Here is a 17,801-nt window from a genome sequence, read left to right on the forward strand (position 1 = left end):
TGCTACGCCCTGGCTGGTAAGACTCCTCCTGAGGGTATTCGTGCTCACTCTACTAGAGCTAAGTCTTCATCATCTGCTCTGGCCCGGGGTGTTCCTGTGGCAGATATTTGTAAGGCCGCGACTTGGGCCTCCCTCCATACTTTCGCAAAGCATTATTGCTTGGACTCTGAGATGAGGAGGGAGGGCCACTTCGCGCGCTCTGTCTTGCAAGACTTTCTGGTATAGAAAGGTGGACACCCTCCTCCGGGAGTGGGGACTGCTGTGGGAATCTATTCACAAGGTGAGGAATCCACTGGCAGATGTATCCATCAGAAGAACAAGTTACTTACCTTCGGTAACGCTTTTTCTGGTGGATACAGTATCTGCCTGTGGATTCCTCACCAACCCACCCGCCTCCCCGTTGTCCACCTTTTGTATACCATGAAATAGGTCTTGTTTGAAATGCTTATATTTTCTCTTGTACATTTGTAGGTAATGCTTGTTCGATTAGCATTCCTTTGTTTTGTATGCTATGTATATGTATTGGTTTTTCTATATACTGTGTATACTTGGAATTGTCGTTGGTTCACCTGTTCGCCTCGAAGGCACGGAAAAAATGGGTGGAACTGACGTCATCACGCCGACGTGGGCTTCTTATGGCTCCGATGACGTCGTACGGAGTCGCGTGCGGAGCCGATGTTTTGTGACGTCGCCCACGTCGACGTGGAATGCTGGGGAAGAAAAGTTCCGTGGAATGCTGGCGCAGGGGATATTCACAAGGTGAGGAATCCACAGGCAGATACTGTATCCACCAGAAAAAGCGTTACCGAAGGTAAGTAACTTGTTCATTTTTCAGTAACTTACCCCCCCCAAGGTTAGCGTCCCCCCTGTGTGACCCTGGGAGTCAGAGTCCGAATGTGGAGGAGAGCGTCTCTGCTGGCGCCAATCTTCTGCCTCATCGACGGCGAGAATCCTTTCTTTACCTTTTCGACCGTGCGCCAACCCTCCAGCCAGTCCCAGGCATCTTCTGGGCGAGTAAAAAAAAAAAAAAAACACGACTTCCCATTGGCTTCCACTCTCCACTTAGTGGGGAACATCATTGCATATTTAACTTCTTGGTCTCAGAGAGCCCGTTTTACCTCCAGGAAGCTGTGTCTCTGTTTTGCACTCTCAATGTGAAGTTGGGAAAGAACATGACTTTGCTGTTCTCGAGGGTTAGCGGCAGGGCCGCTCTTGCGGTTTGCAGAATGATGTCACGGTCTCGGAAGTTGAACACTCGAGCAAGGAGCGGCCTAGGGGGCGCCCCTGCTTGGGTCGGCCTCCCGGCACATGGTGGGCTCTTTCGATCGAAAAACATATTTAGAGAGTCCTCCGGGCTGTAAATGCTTAATGACCAATTCCTCGACAAAAAGGTCCGCTGCTTGCCCCTCTGCGCGCTCGAACACCTAGAATTCAGACGTTGTTTTGCCACATTCTACCTTCATAATCGTCTAACTGTAGGCCCATCGCTTCGTGGGAGGAGCGCGGTTCAGCGACTTGTTGCTTGAGAAGGTTAGTGTCGTTACTTCGTTCCTTGGTTGTACTCTCTGCTGTGTCCACACGCTCCTCAATTTTCCTCATGTCCTCCCGGATCAGCCCCACATAGGGTAAAGTAAATTAAGGTATCACCAAAGAAGTGTTTGTGGTTGAAAGTGTATAGAGAGATTAACCAGGTGAATAACCGGAAAACAATATATGTAGTGTAATGAACATAGGGTGCTGGTCCATAAGAAAAATCTAAAGTGCAGTTTTGAAGTAAACACTATTCAAAACGGCTCACCATGTCACAGGTAATTGGTTTATATGGTGAAATACATGAAAAACCAAGTCTGGCTGCAAGGAAACCAAAAATTGTAATCTTTGTGCAAGTTTGACTGCTTTTGACTGTCAGTAAAGAGGTAGTTTAATCATTGCCCCCGGTCCTGACCTGGAGTAATGGGAAGTCTGAGTTTGGCCGATGGGGAGGTTTGATATCTGTGCGAAAGGGTAAGTGTCAAGATGCAATTTTTGTGTAGTGACCCAGAAGAAGTGGCAAATAAATGTGTTCTTTTGGGGATGGGGAAGGTGGTGGATCCAATTAATGACCATTATGACGAAAGGGGGGGTGGGGGGGGGCAAGTATGTCAAAAGTATGTTAGTGTTAAGGTGGGTGCAGGCTGCGGAAGTCAAAGGAGGTGTTGGTAGATGCAGAGGTAATGTGGGAATGTCTGGAGCGGTGTCTGAACCGAGAGAAGACAATGGTAGCTAGCACAGGTAGAGAGCACCAATTGATGGATGGGTGGATGTGCTGCAGTGAATCTGGATGACTGTGCAAACGATTTCATGGGTGTATTGCGATTTAGTGTGATTGTTCGTGATGGGGTGGTGGTGTGCTGTTGTTTTGCTAGCTGCAGACAATTAATATTGTCTAGGCTCATTCTATGTAACCCCATATTTTGTTTCGCAATATGTGCCTGCTTATGAACCCAACCTGGCTGTGAAACTGTTTCTGCGGTCAGAGCTGGAAGCCCGGCTGTTGACTGATGCGTTCCCAGACCCACAGTGTTTGGAACTCTCGCTGGAAGCCCACTGTTGACTGATGCGCTCCAAGATGCATAATGTCTGCAACTCTTTCTGCTGTTGTATTTTCCCCTACTCTGACATTATTGCACAGGTGGCATTGCTTACATAGACGAATGGTATCCCATTTGTAATTTAGCTCTTTGTTTGTTTTATGCAAACTAAATGACTTTTTAAATGATCTATTGTAGGTTAACTAGGACGTTTTCTCAATGTATTAAGCACTTCAGTCAGAGGAGTATTTGTAAATGCCTCAATAGTCTATGAACATGAGGACCAGATGCTTTCCTTTATAAAAGCTATTGTTTACTGGGCAGATGCTAAAGGTACTGGAACCTATATCTTGCCGACTAACATTGACCATTTCTTTTGACTCTGTGTATTGAATTATAGGCCATAGGTGATGGCCAGCTTCCCTGGACCATTTGTAGAGACTCCTCCCCATTAGTAGAAAGTGGATGGTGATTTTATGACAGTTGTCATGTTTGCTTCAGCACCATTCTTTTTTAACCCCACTGGCTGCTAGATCCATCTGGCTAGAAGCTGGTGGTAGCGCGGGTAGAAGGGAACTGGCTGCAGTTTACCCATAAATTACTATCTTCGGATCCTGGAGGTGAGACGTTCATCTTCACTGGCTAAGGTGTGAGCTCTTGTTTTTAGTCAAAATAGTCATGTAGGTAGAAGTACATGTGTATAGGATGATAAGCTCGTTAATAGAAGTTTTCTTGATGTTACCTCTGTGTCGGGGAATACTATGGCAATGTGCTCCCCCATACCCCCCCCCCCCGCCACCAAGTTTGTGTAAAGCCATTAAAGTGTTAATCAAAAGGCTAACATCCACAACACGAGAAGGCCTGTTTCTGACACCGGTTTCGGTTATCAACTGTGATTCAAGCTTACTCCAGGGGCTAGTATTACAAATCCAATGTTTTTACAGTAGCATTGCATCCATTGCTGCCCTCCCCTATTCTGTTGGCTTAGTTTGAGCACTTCAGTTTCATTATTTTAAATCTCCGTTTAAGTCGATCAGGGAGATGGAAAAGGAAAACTGCAAATGGTTTTTATGAAGCATATTCATGGAGCAGGGCGTCAGTGCCAAACCGCGCTACAACGTCAATTTCGTGATAATGCAGTAGGCTGTCAGAATAACAGGAAGGATATCGTCGTACTTGAGATGGCCTTGAAAACTTCGAATGTTTTTTGACAAATGCCAAACCTATATGATCCTTTGGTCCCATTGAAACTTTTTGCTGTAGTAATGCACAACGTTTGATGTAGTCAGCGGCAGCCGGCAGGGCGTGGCAGTGGGGAGGCCTACAGTCTAGGTCATAGCTATTATTTATTTAATTATACCTATTCCATAGTGTATCGGCTTCCACCCACCGCGCTTACCTGAGCCGGCCTCTGCTGGAAGTAGGTTTCTGCAAATCCATTGATTTACAGCCTGTGGTGAATGTAATAAGAGGAACAGTTTTAACTGACTCCAGGCTGAAGGATGCCGTTCATACGTTGCTCTCTCTCGTTACATCCTGTTTAGGTCCGTTGCAATTGTATTCCAGAAGACTCTGGGTGCTAAGAGACCGCATGATAATCCAGGACCTGAATTAACTTTTAGTATGAGTCTGCAAAACGATTCGTCAAAAGAACCCTCTTTTAAGACTGCAGGTTTTTAGGTCTCGGCTAGCGAAGGCTGCGCTTGCGCAGTCTCGCTCGCGAGATTTAATGATTTTGAGTGACTTTTAGAAGAGGGGCTTGCTCCCGCCCCTCTTCTCTCCTGTTCTCCATTGGCTGGCCTAGTAAATGCTGGCCAGCCATTGGAGAAGAGGTCCCGTCACTCCGATCCTGCCCCGTCCTTTTCGGATCGGGGGGCGTGTTTTTTGCGAGAAGTCTCAGGGAGGAGACAACAGCAAAACACGCCCCCCAATCCGAAAAGGACACTCCCTTTCTCCGAGGCATTTTCTGCTGTGCCTCGGAGAAAGGCGGTGGTGTGCGTGTCCTCTCCCCCTGCTCTCGGCTCCTGCCCTTTAAATATTTTATTTCCTGTGAACTTTCCCCCGTAAGGATTCGTTTTTAGCTCGAAGGCTGCGCCATCCCGCAGTACCTTTTGAAGTAAGTGGCGTGTGTCCGAATCCACTTCCCTTCTATTCCGTCAGGGGTTACTCTGTGCACGCTTTGCCAATTTGTTATGCGGGCCCTCCGTTCGCTATGCACCACATGGGGGCTGGACTTGTATCATTTGCCAGGGCTGCTTTGACTTCTCAGTCCGGCCTAAAAAAATACAGTTTGAAGCAAAAACGGGCTACTCTGTTCTGACGCGCAGCGCCAAATTAATATTCAAGATCTCCGCTCCGCTCCTCACTTGTTCGAACCCCGCCCCCCTCATCTTTCACGGCTGGGCATCCCCGCTGCGGCCCTCTCCTCTGCGTCCCATCTGTTCACCCCTCCCTCGCCATCACAGCCCTCCCCTCTCCGCCCACCTCATCTCTCCATCTCTCCCCGATACTGCCAGCCGACAGCCTCCATTTTCTCCCTGGTAAACGGAAATTTATTTTTTATTCTCTACGTGCGGTTGGGAGGGTGGGAATGAATTTCCTAACAAAATATTCTATAGCCGCAGCACCCGCCAGCTCACATTTGTGCTGCCACCAGTCTTTTTTTTGCATTTGCTTGGCTCTTGTATGTCCGGTATTGGGGGTACTCCTGTGCACCCCGGCTGTCCCTAGAGGCTTCAGACCCGCTGTTGCCTCGTCGCAATCGATACTCCAGCCGCCCCCTCCCCCAGGAGGCTGGAACATTCAGCTCCCTCGCACACTCACTCCCGCCCTCCCTAGGGGGCTGACTCAGTCAGCGTGTCTCACTCTCACAGGTGACTACCACAATCAGAAGCCCCCCCCCACCTACGCACTAGAGGTCAACATATGGGTGAGTTCTCGGCGATGTATGGTTTGGCATAGATGCGGTGTGCTGTCCATATATGCGCCCAACAAACTTTGACTGAGTGTTTATTTAAATTTGCAGCCATCGGAGATAACGGCTGCGAGTGCATAACATTACAGCGTGTGCCTCCTTACTGTTGTGTTGTGGAGTTTGTGCGAAATTTGAATCCACCGTGAGGCTGCCATGCGCAACTCGACGATTTAGTGTCGACTCAGCAAGCCTTTGGCACAAGGGCAAGAACGTAAACTCAGCGCTTGTAGAAGACGGCGATGTTGCATAGTGATGTCATGAATGGCGAAGACTGGAATGCGAACTGCCTTGCATTGTTGAGTCCAGGAAGTGTTTTTGTATTCATGAAGCGTCTACCCACACGCCTTTGATTAATTACATGCTGTGTTTCATGGAGAATTGGTGAGATCGGCGAGAGAGACTTTATTTAATGCCGCGCAACTGCTCTACGTATAGGCAGAACATTACGCTAAGTGAAAAAAGTGAAGAATGGAACTGCTTGTGGGAATTAAGGACCTTCATCAACCATCGGCAGCATATTGACTCACATGTGGGGTATAATTTGCAACTATGTTTCGTTTACAGTTTTTGTTCCCGTTCACGTTTTTTTTTTTTGGTTACTGGAAGGAGTTTAAAACTGAAGTCTTTCTGTTGCTATTTCTACAATGGGTTTGGTGATACACAGCTCCTTAAGTGCTTCCTCAATGTCATTGTTGTGTGCCGTGCAAGCTTCTGCCATGTTTTTGTATGCCATGCTTATTTTTGCTGCCACTTGCTATTAATAGCGGGTTTGGATCCCTGCATCGGTCGAACATTCTACAGTTCAGAGCTCTATGGGAGTGGCTTAAAAATCGCCACTTCCCAACATGGCTGACTCGAAGGAGGCCGTAAAAGGTTCTTTAATGAACATTTGAAAAGCGGCGGACATCTTCAAGTGATTGATTTTTATTTTGAATTTAACTTGCATGTACTGTGTATTGACAAAGATGAGTTGACACATAGTAACAAGTCGCGGAAATCTAACCTATTCGCATCAGACTTCCTATTTTAACTTTACATAGTTCCGACCTGTTGTCACACTAGAATCAGGATATCCGTGGTAGTCTTTCTTCTATGTTAGTAGCCCTCCTGCCTGCCGGTTTCTGTTCTGGTTTCCTGGTTCCACTGAGGCCGGGTGTACCGCCCCTCCCTCGGGTGTGTCCTGCGCCGCCTTTCACCAGCCTCTGCATGTTGTACAGTATCCTCGGCTCGCTGTCCCGCATTCCTCCCAGTCTTCGCTGTATCCTAAGCTCTGTCATGAAGCCTTTGGTGGTGTTCGTCCTTGGCGGGCCCGGTGCCGGCAAAGGCACACAGTGTGAGAAGATAGTGGAGGTGAGTCTGAGAGGTACATTTATCACCCAATCCTAGGACAGTTCCATTCTCTGGCACCCAGTAGAGCAGCACAGACGTCCAAAAAGGCACTTCTCCGGGCCTAGTGCCTCTTTCCCACCTACTAACCGCTGTGACTGACTTGTCTTAATTGTTGGGCATCGCACCCCACCTCGCTATCCAGCCCATACCTCTCCCCTACCCCTCTATTATACGTAGAACATCCATACCCGGCGCCTCTTTTTTTTAATTTAAATTTATAAGGGATAAGACCAATACCTCCATCTTTCCAATAAGACACATATTTTCCATCTGTCTTCAGACACGTATTATTTGAGCCCCCTCACCACGTTTCCGATGCACGCCTCGATTATCATCGCCTTTATTCCTGGGTTTAACCTAAACCGTCTAATGCTTGTTTTCACGACCTATCCGCCCCACTTCCGTTTCTAGTATGTTATCTCGTGTTCATCCTTATCCTTTGATATTTTTTTAAGTTCTCTTTACAGATTGTTAGCCTTACGGCACCACCCTCTCCAACACAAAAATGCACAATCGCACATTTGCACTACTTTCTTTTTACCAATCCATCTCTGAGTTGTATTTAACAAGCATTTACAATGCAACGGTCTCGGCATTGTTAAAGTTAGAGCTATTGGCATTGCTCATGACAATGCCGTTTCTTTAAATGTTTTAAAAACAAAAACATAAACAAACATAATGTCATGAGCAATGCCAATAGCTCAAACTTTACCAATGCCGAGACCATTGCATTGTAAATGCTTGTTTGAACATGTGATTGGAGTAGTCTGAGAGCAACGTGCTCAGAAAAGCAGATCACATTGTGAAGACAAAATATGCACTGCCTCTAGTGGCAAGGGAAAGATGTAAATCTGCTTGCCACTTGGCTCCTTCTTGACAGCCAGCTTAATTTCTTGACCTTTAGCATCGGTAAGATGCTGCTGCACAAGGACAAGACAGGATTGTACTTTAAAAAAAATTGACCTGTTGATGTGATTAGACACCAGATTTAAACGATTCTTCTCATAACTTTAATTAGCAATCGTATGCTGTTACTAATTCTCCAATCATTCCTCTGAGGCATATACTTGTGTTTCCATTTAAAGGTTCATGCAGAGTATATGGTTAACGGATATCGTCTGCTCATTTTCATGTTCCTACCCAAGTCCAGCTGTTTTACACACCTTTGCCATTAGAACGCCCATTCATTATTTGTAAGGTCCTGAATACCTTGCAGAATGTGCATGCATTCATGGATCTGGCTTTATAGAACTGTATTCCTGGAATAGGAACACTAGGTTAGCATACTTTTGAGTGTTCTCCATACTGTGCTACCTTGTATTTCTCAAAAAGAACTATTGATGGACAGAATGCAGAACAATGTCATACATTCACACCAGTACAGAGATCTGGGCCTAAATCCATCGTTTTTTTGCTCACCATGCCATTCCAGTTTGGACCCAGCCATATGCATATCAGTCTTGACCCTGTACCCAATAGGAACAGTCCAGCCCGAACTGCCAGGCCAGGTCCTCCCTGGACTGGAAACAAGCATCCTAGGATCGGTTTCAGGGTTTCACCCCTCTTCAGGCAGGATAGCTTGATTTTTGTTTGCGTTACTGAGGAATGTGTCCTGACCATATCCAAGGCATGAACATGAAATATGTTGCGGTTCTCTGCTTTTACTGTATGATTTTGATGGTCTGCTTCTCTTTCATTATAGATTTCCCTTTACCTAGCTTCTGTAGAGTTGAGAAGAGCAGGGCAATTAAGTTTTGTGGCCGACTCCGTAGTATGTTTACTGTTGATTACCTTGTTCTCTAGGTGGCAGTACAAAGAACCTTGCAGTGGCAGCATTGTTCAGTCATACCTCGGTTGTTGAGAGGAGGGGATAAAGAGAAGTGCCAGAGCCACTTATGTTCGACATAAGCTGCCAAGGGATTTAACTTCATGGTCTTCGAAACTCTTATGCAGGATTTTACTCCCATACTCCTGAAAATGCTTCTTGTTTAGCAGCAAAAAGGAGCCGCTGCCAATGCTGGTCATGTTTGATTGCTTTTGTGGTACCACTTCTATTCTTGGGAACTTTTGATATTGAACAGTGGAAGGCACAGAAGAAATCCCTCCCAACCAATCTCTCATTTGAACTTGTATGGCAAATGCATTTGTATTATGATGAAAAATGTAAACGTACCAAAGTGATAAAAATCTGTCCAGCTTTACCAAATAAGTGGAAAGGTAACGTTGAAATTCAGTTTTAGCATTTTCACTCATTACCTGTCTGTCCAATGAGAATGTTACTTAGGAGTTCCTCCTGACATTGGCAGCTGGACAAACTACCACCGACTAATTTTTAACACTATTTTCTTGTTTCTCAGCAGGGGTAGAGGCTGTCTGGCCTAAAAGGTTGAGCTTTTGTTTACTAGCTCTGTGGTCTTCCTGCCTGACAATCCTTCACAAGCCGCAACTGTACCATCGCAAACCAACAGCAACAACAAACTGCAGCACTTTAGCCAGTTGCCAGGAACATCAGACTGCACTTCTGGAACTGTCCAAACTCCATTGTGTTTGATCCCGCGTCTTCTGGTAGGTGTAGAATTACTTCAGCTGAGGCTGGGTACTGTATTGCAGAGGGCTCATTGGACTATGGCCGCTGCTGGCTAGCCTTACACTGCTTGGAGGAACACTGACATGCGCCTTTTTTATTTTTTGTACTTTTATTTCTTTTTTTGTCTCTTTTTCTGTCTATCTGTAGAGTTTCAGTATTGTGTGTTGAATGTTAATGCTTGTTATCTGTAGTATTCAATCCCTAAAAACAGCATAGGTCGGCATAATGGGCTTGCTCAGGTACTTCAGGTCACCGTGGCAAATATTGTCTAAGATGGAACCATCTACGACCTGAAAAATTACCCAGCTTTCCTTTTTTCCTCCTCATGCCACTTCCCTGCACACTGTGTATTCAATGCCCTCTCCTTCTACTTCTTTTTACTTTCCAGTCTCCCCTGTTTCATTCTTACTTCCACCTCTGCCTGTTGGTACCCACTCTTTCATCCCATTCTTGAACCACCCTTTTCCCCATGTTCTACTGCTCTCCCTCTCCTCCATTAGTAAACCCTTTCTCCAGTGTCTCCTTTTGTGGGAAGGCTGAGGGGTGGATTTTGCACAAAGGAATTCCATTTCAAGAGTAGACTGGAGGGTTTCGCAGCCAATAGTAGAAAGTGTGGGGCGAAGTTCAGAGTCATGAAGTGAGGCTTGAAACGCTTTGCGGAGGGCGGAACTTCCGGTGTGTGCTGGGGGAGGCGGAGCGGGTGGTTGGTAGCAGAGTCCTTTCAGCCACAAAATTGGAAGCGTTTCCACACTAAGCCTCAAGTGGCAGTAAAATACATGGAAAACAATCGCGGCCACACTAATTACAAACAGATAGCCCCACGCGTTGCTGCTAGCTCCCGCAAGGTGGATGCTGTGGCATGCATGAGTTTCTGAGAAGTGCAGACCTATTCCAAAAGGTCATGTCCTAGAGCAGCGCATGCACGCTGTGCTAGGCTCGACCTAAAAAGGGGTCGGGTAGGAATTCCCCGACCCCATAAAGTTGGTCCTGGGAACCCTGACAGAAACAAAAAGCATTAAAAAAAGAATACTTTTAAATCGCTATATTTTTGGCTTGGCAGCAAAAAACAAAAAAAGTGGACTCCTGTGCTTGTTTATAATTACAATGCAATTTTACCACTTCATCTCTGAAACTTGTGGTGTGCAGCTCATTCGTTATTACTGTTCACTAAAATCCTAATAACAAGGTATTTCTTCCACTATGAACTAGAATTGGCATCCCATATATGAAGTACAGGCAACTCAAAAGGTGTGAAGAAAAGATGGTGTGGACAGCAAAGAGCATATGGCATTCTAGAATGTAAGACTTGGCAGTATGTTTGCCACTCTGCCCAACATGAAATATTAATAGGGTCTAGATACTGCTGAGGCTTTATTTTTCCCTTCTAAATTGTATAGTTTGGATGTTTAATTTGCTGGAGGCCGCTGTGATAAGAATATACATGTTGGAAAGGAAAAGCTTTGTATTGCATCTGAAGAGTAGGTTTGATTATAATTGGTGTTGAAATACCCCTATAGTAGTTGCACATCATACTTTTCATGACTCTGTAAATGTTTGTACTAAGTTGAAATTCTATTAGGACTGAGACTTCTTTCTACCTGTGTGATTGTAGCCTATTGCTATTCAAAAATGCCTAGTAGCCGCAAAATACTAGATCTATCTGTGAATGGAACTCTTGGAAATTGCTAGAATTAAATGTACAGTTGACGAGAAGAAAAAAAACAACCACGTTGAATAGCAGCCGTGAAATCAATGAGAGGTGTAAAGCAAGCCGATAAAGGTGGAAGAATAGTCCTTATTGATAACCACTTTCATGAACAAAAGAACCCTAGCATTATATCATTTACTTGGAGGACGCAATTTAAAAATAATTGAAGAATCGAAGGCATTTATTTACTTGGGACTCACAAAGAGCCCAGTCCTGTATCTTTTACCTTGAATCCAGAAGGATGTAACAACCCTACTGATGAGACCAATCATATTGGTGGTAGGCTCAATATAACCGCATATTGGGGAATACATTTCCCCTCTGGATCAAAAAACTTACATTAAACTTACATTAAACATATATTAAACAACTGATTTTCTTAGGACAGTAAGACACAAATTTAAGAGAACATGTACTTGCCATTATTGTACGTCACACCCGAAGGTTTGAGTGCAGTAGAACATTACCTTTGCGTAGTTCTGATTCATTGAGCATTATGTATTCTATTACAGTTATTTAAAGCCATTAGGTAAGTATTGCCTGCAGACATCCGGAACGTCAATGGGAAGTAATACAGCACTGCCGAAAAGCAATATTTTCATGTTCATGTTTTAAGAGTACAACATAAATAAAATTGAATGGCTAGAGTATTTGGTGTTAATTGCATGCTACATAAAAGCTATTTTTTTTTTTAATCTGGAAGAAACTGAAAATGAGGTTAACGAGAACATCCATGATCTTAAGAGTATGTGTGAGAATTGCATTTACACAAACCTTAAGCACAGAAGAAATTAATCTTCTAGGTGTCCTAAAAAGATTAACAAGAACTGAATAGCACACTCCATTTTACCATAAACCAATGTATTGAAACACCATGACAGTTTTCAGCCAAAGTCATTATTAGAAAATTCATCTCATACGTGTATCGAATCAGAAGAGTAATTTCAGAAAGACAGAAGAGCAAGTTCAACAACAAAATGAAAGAAAACATTGAAAAGAGTATATCCGTAAGACATTGTACAAACCGCAATAGACAAAAGTAATGAAACGATTAGAGAATTATTGGCATTACAAATCTCTGTGTAGAGTACTTCCACGTGTTCATTACTTTTGTCTTTCGTCAAAGTCGAATGAATAAAATAACACAAGACATTAAAAATTAGTAAGAATGGATGACTATCTCAGATTTTCGCTCGATGTTGTTTTTTACCCTCCGTAGAAGGGGACTGAATATTAGGAAAAGGGTAGTCCAAGCAGACATAACCCAGAAAAATACCCTAGGTATTAACAGAAGAAAAGGCATGTATTTCCCTAAACTGTGGACTTTGTGTACGCATTCAGTGGAAGCATGTAATGCATCTATTAACAGAAAAAATGTATCTATTTTTTTTTTTTTTTTACTCATGCACATGTTCTACTGTCTCTTGCTATGTTCCTGCTGTAAAAATAGCTCATTCGTTCATTTTGATTAGCAATTCTGCCATAGGAAAAACAAGGGAAAATGGCACATAAAGCAAAAAAATAAGGTGAACAGAAAATAAGTGTTGTATCAGATGAAGGAAATATTAAAGTTTACAGGTAGCAGAATTTGAACAGAATTGCAATCGGATTCCAGATAATGGAACAAGTGAAGACCGCATAGAGGAGGCAATAAAGAGACAGTTTTGGCATAAAGAAGCATATTGCACAAAAGACCTACATACCATACAGCCTGATTGGAAGAATGATACTTCTGAAATTAAATTGTTTCTTTAGAAGCAGGGAATAGATTTCCGTTGGAAAACTTATTTGGCAAATTAATTTGTAGATACTAATCAGTATGACACTGAAACAATGAAATAGAACATACTTTTATAACTATCAAATTGAAAAGAGTCCTTTCAGGAGGATAACGTTAATCTGAGATGAATATGGTTAACGCAACATTCAGGTGTATTTAATGCAACAAATGTAATGGATCATTAAAGGAACTAAATGGTGCAGATTGAAAACTTGACCAATGGTATGCTTATAAACTAAAATGAAATAAAAAGGCGTTGAATACAAATAGTGAGCAAAGGCAAAAGGCTGAAAACCATATTTAATCAAGGAAAATGAACAACTGACGCAGAGTTCACGCTGGAAGAGAGAAAATAAAGTGAGCTGACACTAAGAAAAAAGACTGCTGCTGAACTGCAGAAAAAAGATTTGTGCTATGCGGGAGGGGATTAAAGATGGTGGATGTAACATAGACCTGTGTCATTGATCTATGGAAGGGTTCATAATTGAACTAATTAACAGCATACCTTCTAGAATGTTTTTGGCTCAAAACTTTACAAATGTTTATGTTGTAAAGAATATATTGGTTTCTGTATACAGTGTACAAATTATTTTTATGGGCAAGCTCATAAGCCAATTATGGGATGAAGTGATCAACAATAAATAGATGATGTACACAAAGGAGGAAGTTGATAAGTGAAGATGAATTAAATGCGAACGATTTTAAAGTATGAATTGTAATCCGAATTAAAGTCAATAAGTAATTGATTTAAGAACTGCATGAGTTTGTATTTACATGAGCAGACTCCGAGAATACACATGCTTTGAATGTTTCCTGGATTAGACCTGATTGATCTGAAAGGGTACCCACAACTTCCAGATTAATGATTACAAATTTTGGAAAATTGAACAAGAAGCATAGTTGTGCCATAAGATAATATTGGTTGAATATTTAATGTAACTGACTCCTGACACACCTGTCTTGAAGGAGATTAGATGCTTTGTAACACTAGACATCTCACTGCAAAACAAGACCCCATGATCTCCAGGTATTTAGTGTTCCGTCCAATTACTTAGTGATTGCTTGGTGCCAGTGAACACACTACCGCACTCTTGCTGACACCAGCCACTCAATCTTTTCCCCCTGTAGGTCTCATCACTTGATGGCATTTAAAGGCGCTGTAGTATGGACCTGGAAACGTAGCGTGGAATGTTTGAGTCCTTTACATTGCCGAAACAGTTAATGGGGTAATGTGAAGCTTTATTGAAGCATTGGCTTTCTCAGTGGTGTCATCCTTTTATCTTTGAGGAAACCTGGGAGATAAAACACGTCTTCAAGTTGACTAGAACGCCTATATTCTAGGCTAGAATTGTTGCCGCCACCAGAGCCTGCTTAATTTGCATGTATGATTGTGCAATTCTCTGTTGGCCCTCCACAGCCACTAATGTTTGATGAAATTCCAAGTGGCTGAGGAGAGACTGAAGGATGACCACTTGAAGCCAGGCCTCCTTAACCGAATTGCTATTAATTGCATTGGGGGGGTTGGAGCATGAGCGCTGAAAGACAGGTTAGATGTCCACTATTGGAAGCTAGAAATAGCTGCCCTTTGAGTTCCATTTAAGTTATTACTGGTCTCTGCCCTTTAGCTGCAAAAGGTTGGTCAAACTACTGGTGTTCAGTTTTTTTTTTTTTTCCAATCATTAACATAATTTGGTCTATAATTGAGATTTATGCCCCCCTCCCCCCCGAATATTTTAAAAGCACATTACCTACCCTGAAAAAATATCCTAGAAAGTGGTCTTGCCTATGCAGCGCGCATGCGTTGCATAGGAGGACCTTTAGCCGTCGCTCTGCTCTTTTTGGAAGCACATACTCGTGCTTGTGGCGGCATCCACCTTGCGGGAGCGAGCAGGGACGCGCCCACAAGCACGAGCATGTGCTTCCAAAAAGAGCCGACTGCGCGCGCTCACGCACAGACCTCTCCTGGGCCAGCAAACATTCGATTGCAGTGCCAGCAGTGTGTTTTGCTTTTACTTTGACAAGCACTTGTGTGCTTCAAAATGGCAGCATTAGTTATTCACACGTGCACGGATATCATTTACTTTGTGTTTTGCTTTTACCGTGACAGTTTTCTCATCACTTCTTCCCACGTCCTCTATCTTGCTTTCTTTTTTTTTTTATCATTCACTCTGTCTTGCTTTTACCTTTTCTCACTATTTGTCACCACATCCACCACCACCACGTCCACAACCACCATGTCCTACACCCTCACGTCCACCACCACCATGTCCTACACCCTCACGTCCACCACGTCCACCTTCACGTCCACCACCATGACGTCCACCACCCGTGACAGGTAAAGTGTCACTGGAGGGCAAGGGGTAATAGGAGTGTCAACCCCGGCTGTTCATGGGACTTTTATGAACTTTGTATTGTTTTCCAACAAACAATTTGGCATCAGCACATGGCATATAAAGATAGCTTTAATTAGTTTCCCACCCCATTCGACAGTTCCGCCCGAAATCCGCAGTGAGAATTCCCCAACAGCTTTTATGCATCCCAGGAGAAATGTAAAGCCCCAATAAGCATTAAACATGACACAATACTGCTGAGGTCCATTATGGTGCTAAATATGCGGAGGAGAAGCCTCCACCTCTGTCATCAGCCGGGCCTACTGTTCAGTTTGTTCCCTACGCAGCTCCACCGTTGGAGAGATACAAATGTCCCCCCTGTATTTATTCCACTTCCCCCATTTGTGGTCCCATTTCTTGGGGGTAACCTTGCCCTTAAAGACCGCTTTTTCGGCAATCATTGCTGTATCCATATCCCATGCACCCTGAATCTGGACTGCCTCCACCCCCCATTTTTGAGTGATATTTCGTGTCGCGATGGCGAATCCCATCGAGGCCCAAGTCTGCTCAGCCTGAGAGATCAGTCGCCCCACAGATATTAAGTAGGCATAGTTGAGGAGATGGCGGCAGGGGTTTGTCACAGACTCTCGCCAGTTGACGGGCAATCCTCACCCAGTAGTCCTGAATGTGTGGGCAATCCGAAAATTATGTGGAAGAAGGTGCCTATTTGATTGCAATGTCGGAGACCGAGCATGTCGGGACGTCGACCTATCCTGAACAGGAGTTTGCCGTTGAAGTAGACCCTGTGGAGAATCTTCAGCTGCAGGAGGCCCTTTCGCATTGGAATGGGCACTTCACGAGGGGAGGCCAAAGCGTCCCGCCAGTCCTTATCGTCTTATGTTTCCCCCCCCCCCCCCCCCCCCGGTCTTTCTCCCAGCTAACCCGCAACATTTGCATCGGATCTATACGATTGTTGACTAATTTCTTATATGTAAGTGAAATGGTCTTCTAATCCATGGGATCCAGCAATAGCCGGTCCTCCAGAGGAGAGTATGGAAGGGGGGCATCTCTCGGCAAAGCAGCCGATACGGCATGGCTGATCTGTAGGTACCTAAAGGTCTCAGTTTGGGCCAGCTGGTACTTTGTCTGAAGCTCCGTGAACGTAGCTAATTTCCCCTTCCCCCAAATGTCCCCCACCGTTGATATCCCAATAGTATCCCACTTGTCGAACCCCGGACACCTACTAAGTTGTCCCAGTATGTCGGGTTCCCATAGCGGTGTTGCCTTTTGTGAGACGCTTATTCCAGCCCAGTTGCTTGGTAACCGCATGCCAGGTTTCGACAGTGCGAGCAGTGGGGCCGGTTAGGCAAAGACTGCGGCGGTTGGAGTACAGTGCTCTGTTGTACCCGCCCGTTCCCATGAGCCACTGGTCCGTTATGAAGTTTGAATCATCATGGGGGGGTGAACACCCACCGATTAATGGCGATCAATTGGGAAGCTTGATGATGGAGACGCAAGTCTGGAAGCCCTATACCCCCATCATACCAGCCCGTGGTTAGTTTGTTCATAGCGAATCGCGGCGTGCGGTCTTCCCATAGTAATCCCCGAAGCGCTCCCATCAATCTGAGCGAAATGACTCTGGGTCAGGGTTGGGGGTATTCTGCAAGACATATAGGAAACACGGAAGCGCAAGCATGTTGATCAGGGACGCGCACCCCAGGAGAGTGAGAGGGAGAGGGCGCCAATGCGAGACGTCTGATTTGAAGCGGTGGAGGGGTCTGAGGTGATTACGTTTAAAGAAGAGGTCAGCTTCCGGAGTGACTAAGATGCCTAAATAACAAACCCCATTGATCCACTGGTATTTCGTATCCTCTTGGACTGGCGGGGGGGTGGGGGCCCACAGTGCCCCACAGCGCCCCACTTCTGGGATTTGGACCAGTTTATGCGATACCCTGAATGGGCCTCGAAGATGTGAAGCACCCTCCGCAGCGACCGTGCTGGAGACGATAAAAATACAAAAGGATATCATCCGCGTAAAGCGAGATGCGGTCTTCGTGACACAGAGTCCATTTAAGCCCCCGTATCTCCGGATCTCCCTGGACCCATACAACCAGGGGTTCCAGAACCAGGGCGAACTGTAGCGGAGGCAGAGGGCAACCCTGCCTCGTGCCACGGTGAAATGTAAAAGTGGCCGATCTATGGTTATTGACAACGACATGCGCTGTGGGTTGCGTATAGAGTCCTCTAATCCATCATATCAATTTAGGTCCGAACCCCATCCGAGCCAATACGGCGAAGAGAAAGTCCCATTCTATGGTATCGAACGCCATAGCCGCATCGAGCGATGGCCGGATCGCATCTTCTTCAAGAGTGTGGATTCTACCCAGGTCCCCGTGTACCCGCTGCAGATTGCGGGCCGTGTTTCTTCCCGGCATAAATCCTGATTGGTTTGGGTGGACCAGA

General features: G+C 44.8%; 1 protein-coding gene across 8 annotated transcripts in view; it reads left to right on the forward strand.

Moving 5' to 3' along the window:
- The window catches only part of FRYL (FRY like transcription coactivator), a 2,516,714-nt gene that overhangs the window by 23,804 nt on the left and 2,475,109 nt on the right, over positions 1 to 17,801 (forward strand). For 5 of the 8 annotated variants that reach the window (XM_085642132.1, XM_085642134.1, XM_085642125.1 and 2 more), the window contains exon 2: positions 9,291 to 9,498. The gene's annotated coding sequence lies outside the window, so the exon portion shown is untranslated. The remainder of the gene's footprint in view (positions 1 to 9,290; positions 9,499 to 17,801) is intronic. The other 3 variants (XM_085642126.1, XM_085642133.1, XM_085642128.1) reach the window with 1 other exon arrangement.

Source organism: Triturus cristatus, chromosome 2_2, assembly GCF_964204655.1.
Source record: "Triturus cristatus chromosome 2_2, aTriCri1.1, whole genome shotgun sequence".
Classification (NCBI taxonomy): domain Eukaryota; kingdom Metazoa; phylum Chordata; class Amphibia; order Caudata; family Salamandridae; genus Triturus; species Triturus cristatus.